General features: G+C 32.4%; 2 long non-coding RNA genes across 2 annotated transcripts; both read left to right on the top strand.

Moving 5' to 3' along the window:
- The first annotated feature begins 6 nt into the window (after positions 1 to 6).
- Positions 7 to 1,604, top strand: LOC110426940 (uncharacterized). The gene is made up of 2 exons (XR_002446208.1): positions 7 to 149; positions 1,307 to 1,604. It is a non-coding gene; the product is annotated as an uncharacterized LOC110426940 (long non-coding RNA).
- Positions 1,605 to 8,499: 6,895 nt separating this feature from the next.
- LOC110426975 (uncharacterized) lies at positions 8,500 to 11,333 on the top strand. The gene is made up of 5 exons (XR_002446217.1): positions 8,500 to 8,761; positions 8,833 to 8,917; positions 8,993 to 9,055; positions 10,248 to 10,716; positions 11,119 to 11,333. It is a non-coding gene; the product is annotated as an uncharacterized LOC110426975 (long non-coding RNA).
- Positions 11,334 to 13,042: the final 1,709 nt, after the last annotated feature.

The following is a 13,042-nucleotide window of genomic DNA, read 5'->3' as shown; positions in this document are numbered from 1 at the left end:
TTTGTAAATTGATTTTTAAGGTGTGATTTAATTATGGCAGCAAAGGAAATTTAGGTGTGAGAACCGGTGTCTTGGATTGGGAAAAATCCAGCAAAAATCAGGAACTATATACTTGAATTGGTAGCAAATTAGCATCCCAAAATTTTAAGGTTAGTAGGGGGTGTCCAATTCAAAATATCCTATAAATTGATATGTATGTGCATATGTATTTGTGAATGTGAAATGATTTATTTTCAGTGCAAATTGTGGAAAGCATGAGCTGGTAGTGATTTTAGGAGTTTGTGAATGCCAAATGTTTAAAATGGGCTTGACTATACATATATATATATATACGGTTTATATACGTAAAGGATTTAAAAATCGGGAAGCAAGCTTCTCAAGGTATTTATGTCAAAAACGTGCCTTGTGGATTGTGTGAAGTACATTCATGGATAAATTCTTATTCACCATGTGCATTAGGCATTTACCCTCTGCAAAAAGGTTTACATGGCAAGGTGATACAAAAAGAGGTTTTTTAGTGTTACCATGATCGGTATTTTGAAAATAGTTTGAAACGATCTTTTGAAAACTTGATATGATTTTTTTTAAATGGTTTTATTGAACTGGGAGATTCAAGAGTAGGCCGGTTGTCACTCCGGTTAATTGTGACCCTTTTGCACAAGTGAGCTCCAGCTAGAGAACCTTTGGGTCACCGACGGGCTGCTAGACATGGCTGGGGCCAAGCTTTGGGATTTACATGGCTAGGCCATAAGTGAGTATATGCGGTTGCGACTGCTTGATTTGCTCCGATGTCGTACAACATCTTTGAGATAGCTATGGCAGGTAGGGATCCGGTGGGGACGAGCTCCCGGATGTTATGACGTGGAAGTGCATCTATGTGTTGCCATTTTTGTACCTACTCGAGAGTGACATTCCTTTTGGTTTTCACGTAAGAAATTTTTACACAATGAAGAATAATAGTTTTTCTACTGCTCTCCTTACTTATGTGACAACATTGATCTAATTCTTTATGTATGAAATGCACTATGAAATTGCATATAAGCTTTGTAACATATTGGATTTTACGAGAGCATGCATAATGACAGCTCATTACTTTAACTCGTTGTTGAATGATTAATTAGTTTAAACTTACTTATTCGCATACGAGGCATAAATCTTCCTTTGGAATAAATTGCTTGTGTATATATTCTTCTATTTTTAAATCTTCAAATCTTCTACCTTTAGCTTGTTTTCCATCTACACGTTACTTACGGGGTCGATGATTATTGAGTCTGTTAGACTCACCCCACTTTACTTTCTTTTGCAGATAAGTAATCAGTTTTAAGATTTTGTTCAGTATCTTGAAGTTGGCTACAATATAGGTAATGGCATCTCTAGACTTCCACTCAGAGTCGCTCCACTGCCTAGAGGTCAGTTTGTGTATCATATAGTCTAGTTTGTAAGAATCAATAGTCACTGAAAATGTGATGACTAAAGTTTAAGGTCATGTAATAATGTTTATATATTATGATGAGTTGTATAAAATGATCAAATCTAGATGTTTGTAACAAATGGTTATGTTTTAATTAATGTGATTATTGGGTTTGAATGATTTATAGTGTTAATGTTTGATGTTGTTTGGAGATTTAATTAAGACTTGTTTGGGATTTGGCGAGTCCACTAGCAAGTCTCAAACGCCAGTAGCGATCGAGGGAAAAAGTCATTACAAAGCATGTGAAGGCAAATGAGTGATCAAGATAAGAATCATTACTTAAAGTGTTTTAGAGGGCATATCTTATTAATTCTTGATTAACATTAGCTTCTTGAAGTCTTTGGCCAAGGTGTCTTCGAGATTATGAAATGGTTTCATAAGTCTCTATAAAGCTAATGCTTTAACTGCAGGAATGAATATGGAGGTCAATAAGAGCAGACACTATGCCAAGATCTTATCATCTTTGAGATATATGATTAGGCAATGAATTACACTAATAGACTATACACTGAAAGGTTGTCAAATAACCCTTTTACTCTTCTAAGAATTGAGTGGCCATGATGCATTGCTAGATGCCAATATTGGTTTATGAAATTGATTATAAATTAATCGATTGAAATTTGTATCAATCTATTAAGTTATTAATCAATTCCATTGCCAACATATTAGGAACGCAATGGGTCATACACAATGATTGCATTTGACTAAAATTGAGAAAGAGATGATTTATGTTAGGTTTAAATCACATGCAAGGTAATTAGCTTCCATAAACTTAATTAAAAGAGTTTAATTAAGTTTTCGGGCATAATATATAAATAGTTATAATTATAATACCGAAATTACAATAACATAAAGGAAATTATTTCTATTTAATTTCCATTGGGCTTAATTAAAATAGTATAATTAAGTCATAGGCCCTTATTGTAATGTGTTATAATATGGAGGGCCTTATTGTAACACTAAAGTTAATTTTAACTTAAGAATATAAATCACATTTAACTTTTTCCCCACATATATGAAAAAGAGTTGCCAGAAAAGAAAAGAAACATGTTTTATCTTGTGTGCTGCCACCTAAATTGTGAAAAAGAAATATTGTTTTGGAAGTAATTTTTCAAGTGTGTGATTCTGCCATCCTTGTGAAAAGTGGAAAGGGACAAATATTGTCACCTTTGCTAGCACAAAAGCATAGTTCAAATCTCTCTCATTGGAGGCCAATAGCATGATTGGCTGGGGTTCTTGCTTTAGGTGGTGTTCACAAGTTGTATAGAGGAGATTGCTATTCTGATTAGAAGAACATTGCCAAGGTTAGCTTTCTATTAGCTAAAATATCACCATGGTGATCCATGGGTGGAGGTATGTTTTTGTTCTAAGGTTTTAATTATCTTTCTGCTATATATTTTTGAGTATGCCATCCATAGCCAAACCCAACAAATTGTGTAAGGGTTCTCACTTCCCATTAAAAAGCAAAAATTTATGGATTGGAAATTCATTTAAAAGTTTTAATTATATTTTGTGGATTGTGTAAGGGTTATCGCTTGATCCTGTTAAAAAGCAAGAATTCTTTTACTGGATTGGAAATTTTTTATTGAGCCAAGAGAGTGGATGCAAGTATTTGAGAAAGCCGAACCACTATAAAATTCTTGTGTCTTAATCTACTTTTGTGCATTGTGATTTATTTTTGAAAAATTGTTTTAGAAAAATCATTTACTTTGTTTTCGACACAAGTAAAAAATTTATTTTGAAAAAGGTTTGATTTTTACTTAGTGTCGTCATTCTTATTATAACTTTGCTTTGTTACATTTCATCTTAAGAAAATCCATTTCATAAATTTTATATATTTATCATATTCATTTTTCACATTTTGATTTGCATGCTAATTAAATCTTTTTCAACCTTCACTACTTGTCAATTTATTGTTGAAAAGATTTCTTTGAACTATTCTTCTCAACTTGTTTTTATTTGATCTACATTTGGAAAACATATTTTTAATAGAGGATCGACTATAACTTCACTATGGTCAACTATACTTAGTTGATTTTCATTTCCAAATTTTTTAGTATGCAATTCACCGTTTCTCTCTTGGATATTCACTCTTTGAGCTAGCATTTCTGATACATATTGTGAGATATTTCCAAAACATAAGTTCCTATGGCAATAGCTGCCACTATTACACCTGTTGCCAACTTCAAGGTTACGTTTCCTTCAATTAACCTCCAGATTTCCTTGAACCCCTGCAACATATTGCAAATGGTTATGCCAGAATCCATACACTTGGTATTAGAAGAACCAATAGTTAAATTAGTTTTAATAATAAGCACAATTGGCATACCTTCTAAAAGTTTGTCTCTTTTTCAAAGTTGTCATGTAATGATGACAATTCCTCTTCCAATGACTAAGCTTCCCACAATGGAAACAATTTCAGTTGCTTTTCTTTTTCTCAATATACTTGTTTAAATTTCACCCTTATTCTTTGAGGAGGACTTAAAGCCATTAAACATTGTATTCTTCTTCTTGCCCTTAGATTTGAACTTAGAGTTACTTGCCTATTCAGTTAACATGACAATGGGCTTGTTCGTCTTTATAAAACCCTCTATTGCTTGCAACATATTGAGCAGCTCAGATAGTCTCACAACAATCTTATTCATGTTAAAGTTCAAAACAAATTGATTGAAGGATTTTGGTAAAAAAGAAAGGATAGGATCAACCTTAATTTCAACATTCGTCTCTGCATTAAACGTTTCCAGTTCATTAATGAATGAAATCATTTTCAGGACATGTTCATGATTTGGATTGCCTCCCACCATTTTAGTGGACATTAGGCTTTTCATAGTTGCTTGTCATGCACTATGATTTTGTTCTTCAAACATCTCTTACAAGTTTTGCACCATATCCTTTGTAATAGCTAGGCCTTAATGCTACTGATGCAAGACATTGGTTATTAAAGCCAATATGTAGCACTTAGTTAACTCATTCACCTCATGCCACTTGCTAAATACATTCTTTTGTTCATTTGTGGCATTAGTTTCAGAAAGTTCAAGTGGATCTGTGGTTAACACATAGGCTATCTTTTCAATAATCAGAATAATGGTCAAATTTATTTTCCAATCCACATAATTTGGATTTCACAACTAATTGCCATGCAAAATTTTGGCCAAGGGATTAAAGTTAGTCATTTTAGATATGAAAAATATAGTCTGAATGAGTTTCACATGAACATGTAAAACAAATTCACATATCTATACATATAAATATATATTTCCATTAGATTCATGCATAATAAATCTATGATGGTAGCTCCCACAGGAATATTAATAATTCCCAAACTAGAATATAACAATTATATTCAAAAATTCTAAGTGGGTATCAAGAACCACATTACTGTATATACAATTAAAGCTTAGTCTAATAATTGCATATACTTTGAATGGGCAAGTAACTTTTACTCATCACAATTTTTTTCTCATGTTTAAATTTATGTATGTTATTATCACTTTCGATATTTTTTGGCCTCCAAATATATCATGCGTAATGCCTTTCAATCACCATGTTAAATTTGGTTAAATGCAGCCATTGTCTAAGTGTATTATATGTACTTAATAGATATGACTTTATTTAAGCTGATGTTCAATTTAGTCATACACACACTTATCTTCTCAAGAAATAAATTAAGCAAATTAATTAATCTAAATCTAACTTATCCTTTTGCCTTCATTGAACCCTAATTAATTCAAACCTCAATCTATTGACAATGGAAAGCCATAGAAATTATTTCAATAAAATAATCCTATTTAGCACTTAATATTTTATTTTGAGATGTTATTAATTGTATATCATTTACACTTTGACATCTTACATCAAATAGGCATAAACTCCTACTTGTTGGGATGAGCCCTGCAGCCAATTGGGATTGGTTAAGGCTTGATTCTACTCATGCAACAACATCATTCATGTCGAATAATTAAAGGTTTTCCTTCATCAATAAGACATCAATTATAATAAGCTATAAGTCTAATTGGATGAAGTCCATAAGATTAGTATGCCTTGCAGGGGAACTATAATGGGTTGCACTTATGAGATCCTTATGCATCAAAGCATAATCTCAAAATGTTCTTGGTCAATGTATCATTGAGATTGGACATTAATGATACCTAGAGACTGGTACATTCTATGTTCCTTACTTAAGAAGTAAGCAACCGATCTCATAGGTTGAAGTATAGAGATACTTATAACTAGAATGTAGGTGCTTGCCTAAGAGAGCAAGTTTACTAAATATGACTTGCCATGAGAAGTGCATTTGATATTTCACTCAAGTGCCTATGCAATACTTTTCATGTGTCAGTTGTGTAAATACTTACTAGACTTGAGACACCAGGTTGTCTTATGTGTGGAGTGTTATGCTTTGATTTCATCCCTATGGGTGCCTAACCAAAAATGCCAAAATAGGATGCTTTTGTGTATAGCATGAAGCATGTGAAGGCAAATGAGTGGTCAAGATAGGAGCCATCACCCCAAGTGATGCAGGGGACATATCCTAACTGTTCTTTGTTGATATCAGCTTATTGAAGTCATTGGCCAAGGCGACTTGAAGATTATGAAAAGAGTTACATAAGTCTTTATAAAGCTTATGATAAAACTTTAAGAACGAATATGGAGATCAATAAAAGGAGACACTACACCATGTTCTTATCATCTCTGGGATATACGATATGGGAATGAATTACACTGAAAGACTAATCATTAAAAGGTTAAGTCAAACCATCTTGACTCTTCTAATATTTAGGTAGCAATGATGAATTGCTAAATCCCAATCTTGGTCCATGAACTCTAGGTAGTTAACTTGATTAATGATAAATTTGAAGTACTTTAAATTTCTCTAATTATAAGTTTAACTTAAGAATTATATGTTGAGTTCATTGCCAACATGTTGAAGCCTAACGGGTTACACACCTAAAATGAATGTTAAAAATAAAATGGGAGAGGTGATTAAGTTGGACTTAATCAAATTAGAAGTTATGAGCTTCTTAAGCACTTGATTAAAATTGTTTAATTAAGTTGTGCCTAATTAAATAAATTTTTTAATTAAATCATTATGCGTAATTAATTAAATTGTTTTAAGTCATTGGGCTTAATTAATTAAATTAAACAATTAAGTCCTTGGGCCTAATTGATTAAATTTATTTAATTAAGTCATTGGACCTAATTGATTAAAATTGTTTAATTAAATTGTTGTGCTTAATTAATTAAATTATTTAATTAAGTAATTTGGCCTAATTGATTAAATTAAACAATTAAGTTAATTGAACTTCTTAAGGACTTAATTAAAAATGTTTATTCAAATTATTGGATTAATTCGCAATTACAAAATAGTTTTGTAATTAGAGTTTAAAATTAATCCAAGGTATAAATACCTTGCTATAGCCTCTAAACAAAATGAGAGAAAACAGCTTAAAAAAAAAAGAACGGTACATTAGAAATTCCTTTTGTCTTGCCGTTCGTTGTGTGAAGAAAATTAGTTTTTCATTCACTTGATTTCTTTTGTGAGTTCAGCCCCACAATTTTGTGTGGATTATGAGTTTACGAAACTAATCTTTTCTAGCACATTGTTAAGGCATAGCACTTCCAATTCTTAAAGAAGGAGTTTCTAATTCATTAGTGTGCATCACCACTGGAGGCTACACAAGGATTCCTTTGACAGCTTTTGTAACACCTCGTACCCTCGTATAGAAGTCAATATGACCTTATCGATAAGACAAAGGTCAATTGACTCTAATTTAAGTGCGAAAGAATGGTGATGGGTGAACGAAGAATAGTATTAAAATAATAAAAATAATAATATTTTATCAAGGATGAAGTAGTGAGTTAAAAATGCAATTTGAAAGTGAACCCAGACAAAGTGAGACACTTTGAGACCCAAGGAGACAAGTGAAGAATTTTGAAATAAAACAATATATTATTAATAAAATAATATTAAAATATTAATATTTTATCTGTTCTTGAAATCAGTCATGAAGAAGGACTATATGGCTAATCTAAGTGGGGGAGAAGAAGTAAGAAAGAATTTCCAAGAAAAATGACGTTAGCGGGGGATTGCATGCCTTCATTAAACAGAGTAAGATAGGATAAGTATATATTTAAATATTATGGTGACACCTTGTTGAAGTATGAGTTTGATATTTTTTTTGTACAAGTGTAAAGGACAGGAAATAGAAGGAAATTAGAATTAAAGGAATAATGGGAGGACCAAATTGAAAGGAATAAGAAATTGAAGGGTGGAATTGAAAATAATGAAAAGTAAAAGGGGTGAAGTTGTAATTATGAACAAATTGAAGGATCAAATTGCAATTTATGAAATGTTTAAAGGACCAAATTGAAAAGGATGAAAACTTTGGACGGTCAAATGGTAAATAAGGAGAAAATTGAGGACTTATGTATAATTTTACCATTTTAAGTTAAATGGAAAAGTAACTAACCAAGGAAAATTAGAATATGCGGGAGGATGAAATATGCATGTGACAAATACTATTACATACAAAGATATGCATGCAAGGATGTAGTTGTAGTGGTGAACATGTGGGACCCCCACCATGTGACAAACAAAAAAGCATAAGACAAAATGAATAAGATAGCACATGCATGTAGATTTTTACGTTAAAAAGAATACATGGAAGATTTATGCATGATAGACACTTGGTGACAATTAGACTAAAATAAGAGAAAATACAGTTGCAGGTAATGTCATTTGCCAAGGAGGATGCTAAATGGAAATTAAGGTGGGAAAGTTGCATAAAAGACCATTGGGCACAAATAAGGTGGGATTAAGTGGAAATTAATTAAATAATGGATATGGATAGTACAAGAGGATTTCTAACCAATGTGGAAGAAAGAAAATTGGTGCATGAAAACTTATTGGTAGGTAAAATGGCCAAATGAAAGTAAAAGATCAAATATGTGCATAAAATTTGATTGGTTCAATGGATGGCCATATAAATACAAGTTTCAAGAGTAAAAGAGAAAAGGGAATTAGCCTTGAGAAGTTGAGAGAACTGGCCATTAAGAGAGGAAAAGAAAGAAGAAATTGCTTTGATAGCTCCACCCGAGAGGAAGAAAAGAGAAAGAAAAGAGAAGAAAAAAGAGGAAATGGAGGAAGGCTCAGGTTTGAGAGGATTTAAGAGAAACCGTGGGCTTCTTACTACTTTCCTATTGAGCCTTGATTCTTATTTACCATTCAAAGTGTAGATTGGGAGCTTGAAGGAGATGTGTGGCTTGGTTTCAAGATCCAAGTAAGGAAAGGTAAGAATTATCATTTTAGTTTGAATATGTTTTGAAAATCCGATGGTAACACAACAAACATTTTATGGCAGCAAGATCTTCAAAGAATCAATGGGCTGGATGCATGCATGTTGATTATGCACAGGTGTATGGTGATTTGAGACAAAGAAATGATGGGTAAGTGTTCTTGACCTTGAGTTTAATGAATGGAAAGAAAGATAGAACATTTTTTGATGATTATGTTTGTGGCAGAAATGGTGAACAATGTTATGAAGAGATATTGAATTGCATGTAGAGTGCAAAGTGATTTGGAAGGTAAGCATGCATTGTGGGTATATTGTGGTACATTAGTTTTGGCTAATTGAAAATTAGTGGTTGCATGTTAGAGTAATTATAAGAATAAAGATGAACAATGTGGATATTGATTAAGGATTCTTGTTTAAGATGCTGCCCATATATAATTGTGTATATGCATGAAATTGGAAATAATGTGCCCGGTCGGCTATAGTGAAAAATAATTATTTGAAATGTGAATAGTTTTTGAAAATGAAAGGAACTAAGAATTTGGTACATAGGGCAACAAATGTGAGCTGAATTGGAATGATAAATATTAAGTATATTAAGCTTGGTTTATTGCTAGGAAGTGTGCAAGTGAAAAAGGATTATCGTGGTGATTAACTAGAGAAGGAAATAGGGTGACCGGCAAGCTAATTTAATTTGAAACGTAACTAGATAAGGGGCGAAGTAATATCCCACCATTGTAAGGTGACTATGGGTGGTCTATTTCAAAAGATTCCATACTATATAATGTTCTATGTATAGTAACTCGTCAATGATTTATTCAACGTCTTTGTGGAAAGCATGAGTTGCCAGGAAATGATAAGTGATTTGATAAGTAAATTGTGATTTGAATACTTGGTTTGAAACAATTTATACATTGCTTTTGTGGAAAGCATGAGCTAGTAGAAACCCTAGGCAATTGTGGATGCAAAGTCATTTGGAAGTTGCTTGTGTAGACTATATATATATACATATATGTGTAGTGTTTTCAAAAACCAAGAAACAAGCCCTTTTGCAATGTTGTGCATCAAAACCGTGCCTTGGATCTTTGTGAAGTGTGCCTCGTAGATTGCACTTGATAAATGGCTTAAATTTGATTTCTTGTGAGCCAGTTTTAGTCTGAAATTTATGCAAATGTTTACACAATGCATTTTAAGGTGAAAAGTAATTTTGAAAGGTCACCGAACCTTGTTTTCAAATGATTTAAGGAAAAACTCTTAGAAACCTTGATTTGGTTTTGAAAACGATTTTGACAAACTGAGAGCATCGAGAGTAGGCCAATGTCACATCAAGATTGTGTGACCCTTGTGCACAAGTGAGCTTTAGTTAGAGAACCTTTGGGTTGCCAAGGGGTTGTTAGTCGTGGCTAGGCCACTGTTTGCGATTATACATGGCAAGGCCACGAGTTGATATACGTGGTTGTGACCATATGATTTTTCTGATGTAGGTTAATATCATCGAGACTGCCATGGTTGTGGGAATCCGGTGGATGGGGGCTTCCCGAATTGTTATTACGTGGAAGAAGGTCTACGGGTTGATTATCTATGATTACCTACTTGAGAGCCTTGAGGCTTTTTAGACTCGTACTCTTTTGCATGGTGGAGAGATAATGTTTTTCCATGGCTCTCCTATTTAGTTGAAAGTTTTAGTGCTTTATGTTGATCATGAGTTGATATATGTGGATAAACACGATTATTTTTACATGCCACACATTTTGGAAGTGTGCGTGCTTTTGTACAGCTATTGGTATTTTTGAAGGAATTATATGATTTCGATGATTGAAATTTTATTTTATTACGCTTTGAGCTTTTTGAGCTATTACAGCTTTTGTTTGCAAAAACCAGGCTGAAGTGGTTCAGATTTTTGAAGGCTGATTTGGTGGTTTAACAAAGGATTCATCAACCTTTGTTATTTAGGTAAACTTGATATGATCGTATATATTTTTATTTTTTAATTTAATTCTGTACTCAATTTGGCATGAAAGAGATCCTACGAGGATAAGGCAAAATTTAATTTGTTAAATTTATTTCTGCTGTGTTTTATTTGTATTTGATGCATGATCAGCCCTCACCCAACAGTGGTATTAGAGCCCTTTTCATGCCATTTGAGTGCTTGTTCAAGTTCAATGGATGCTTGATTAACAAATAGTTGTTTTGCATTTTGGTTTGGTGCGATTTTGTCAAAATCAATTTTTTAAAAAATCTGCTTTGCCAATTTCATTTAATTCTGTCCAGCAACATTTGTAGCCTATGTTAATCTTATTTTAAGTTATTTAAATCATATATAGACTTAACTAATGTGTGTTTTGAATTGTGCAGAGGAAGCACAAGAAAAAGGAGACTATAAGGAACCGTTTTCGAGGCTGTCCTGCAAGGCAGCACACAGACAGTTTTAGATGCAGAATTTTGCTTCTATTTGTGCTTAATTTCCAGCAAAAAATATATTTAATTGTTACACATTTATTGTTGGATATGTGGACAGCAAAATCATGACATGATCATGATTAAATAGGCTGATTTTAAGCAAGAAATTGGAGCAAAAATTGAAAGCAGTCCAGCTCACTGTTATGACATGAATTTCAGTTTTAATTAACAAGAAAGTCTTGGAAATTAATTCTGAAAATTTTCAGAAAGATTATCTTTGTTAAAATGTTCAATATTCCGGAAAATATCATTGTCAAATATGCTGATTTCAAGCAAGAAAATTGGTGCAAATATAAATCTGTCCAGCTCACTGTTTTGGCATGCATTTCAGTTTTAATTGACAAGAAACTCTTGAAAATTAATTCTGAAAAATTCCCGAAAAATTATCTTTATTAAAAGGTTCAATGAGGATTATTTCTGGAAATTTTCATGGCCAAACAAGCTGATTTATGCTACTAATGATTGAAAGTTTGAAAACAGTTCAGATAATAGTCAAAATTAATTCTGAGAATTTCAGGATATTATTCTTATTCAAAAGGTTCAATTAAAGGATAAAATTTTGAATTTGAATTAATTTTCAGTGACTGGACACTTAACTAAATTAAAGGAATGTCCTTTACATGTGAAACAGCACTCATGACAAAGGTTGTGCATGGTGCTGCCACACATAGATGTCACACCTCCCATTGCCATGGATGCAACCACTTTATGGAAAGTGGTTGTTTGCTGGAGAAATTGGACACTTAATGATCAGGAAGGATATTTTCCTTAGCTGATCATTGACTCCTAAATGTTAGAGATACATGCCTGAAATAAAGGAGTTTGAATCCTTGGTGGAATCAATCAATTTTAAATGGATCGATATTAAATCTCCAAAAATATTAAGTCTTCCTCAGTTGATGAAGACTCCCTAAGACAAGGGATTATGATTTAAATTTATCTACATCTAATTAGATTAGATAATTTTAATTAAAATGGAAAGTCAACTTGAGTAGATGACATCCTAATCCGATTAGGATAGATTTTAATTAAGATAAATTTACTAATGAACTAGGGCTTCTAATAATGATTATAACTCTACAATTAGTGAATGGATAATACAAGATTAAAAGGTGGATAAGGACCTTCCTAAAATAGTTAGGACACATGATTTGGATCATGAAACCTTTTAAAATGGTTTATGATAGATACTCAAAGTGGGAAGTTTCCTAAATTGGTTTAGGTTTCTAATTAAAGAAGTTTAATTAGAAAGAACTTACTAATAGAATTAATTCAAATATGATTTGAGCTAGTAAAAGGCCTTGATATGATCAATTCCTTTACAAAGTAATTTAAAAAAAATCACTAAATCTTTTAAAACCTAAGCACCAAATGATTTGAACTATGATCCTCAATGGATAAGTGACGTTTTTCAAATGAAATGCAAGATCATCATCATATTGAGCATGTTTACTTTATATGTTTATAACTAGATTGTAGATGTTTGTTGATGGTTATGGACTATAGACCCAATATGATTGTGGATGTTTGGTTGAACTTCTCTTTATGGAAATCTTCTCAAATAGGGTCTGCAAACCCTACCTTATCTCTTGCATTCTAGGTTTGTAAAATTCTCTTCTCATATAAATTCCCTCAAATGTAACTCGAGGTTTCTACATTCATTTGTAATTAGAAATAAGATTATATTAGGAAAACAATTTTATAAATCTGAAGATAAGAGATCAAAGGTGCCATGAAGAGCTAAAGGTGGATGCAAGCTACGGCATGAAGTGCTTAATGCATGCTATCCCCTAAGATTTGACCAACTAGGTTCCTTTTA

Source organism: Theobroma umbraticum, unplaced genomic scaffold (assembly GCF_002168275.2).
Source record: "Theobroma umbraticum cultivar Fairchild unplaced genomic scaffold, ASM216827v3 scaffold_239.1, whole genome shotgun sequence".
NCBI classification, from domain to species: Eukaryota; Viridiplantae; Streptophyta; class Magnoliopsida; order Malvales; family Malvaceae; genus Theobroma; species Theobroma umbraticum.
This window is presented reverse-complemented; position numbering and strand designations above follow the sequence as displayed.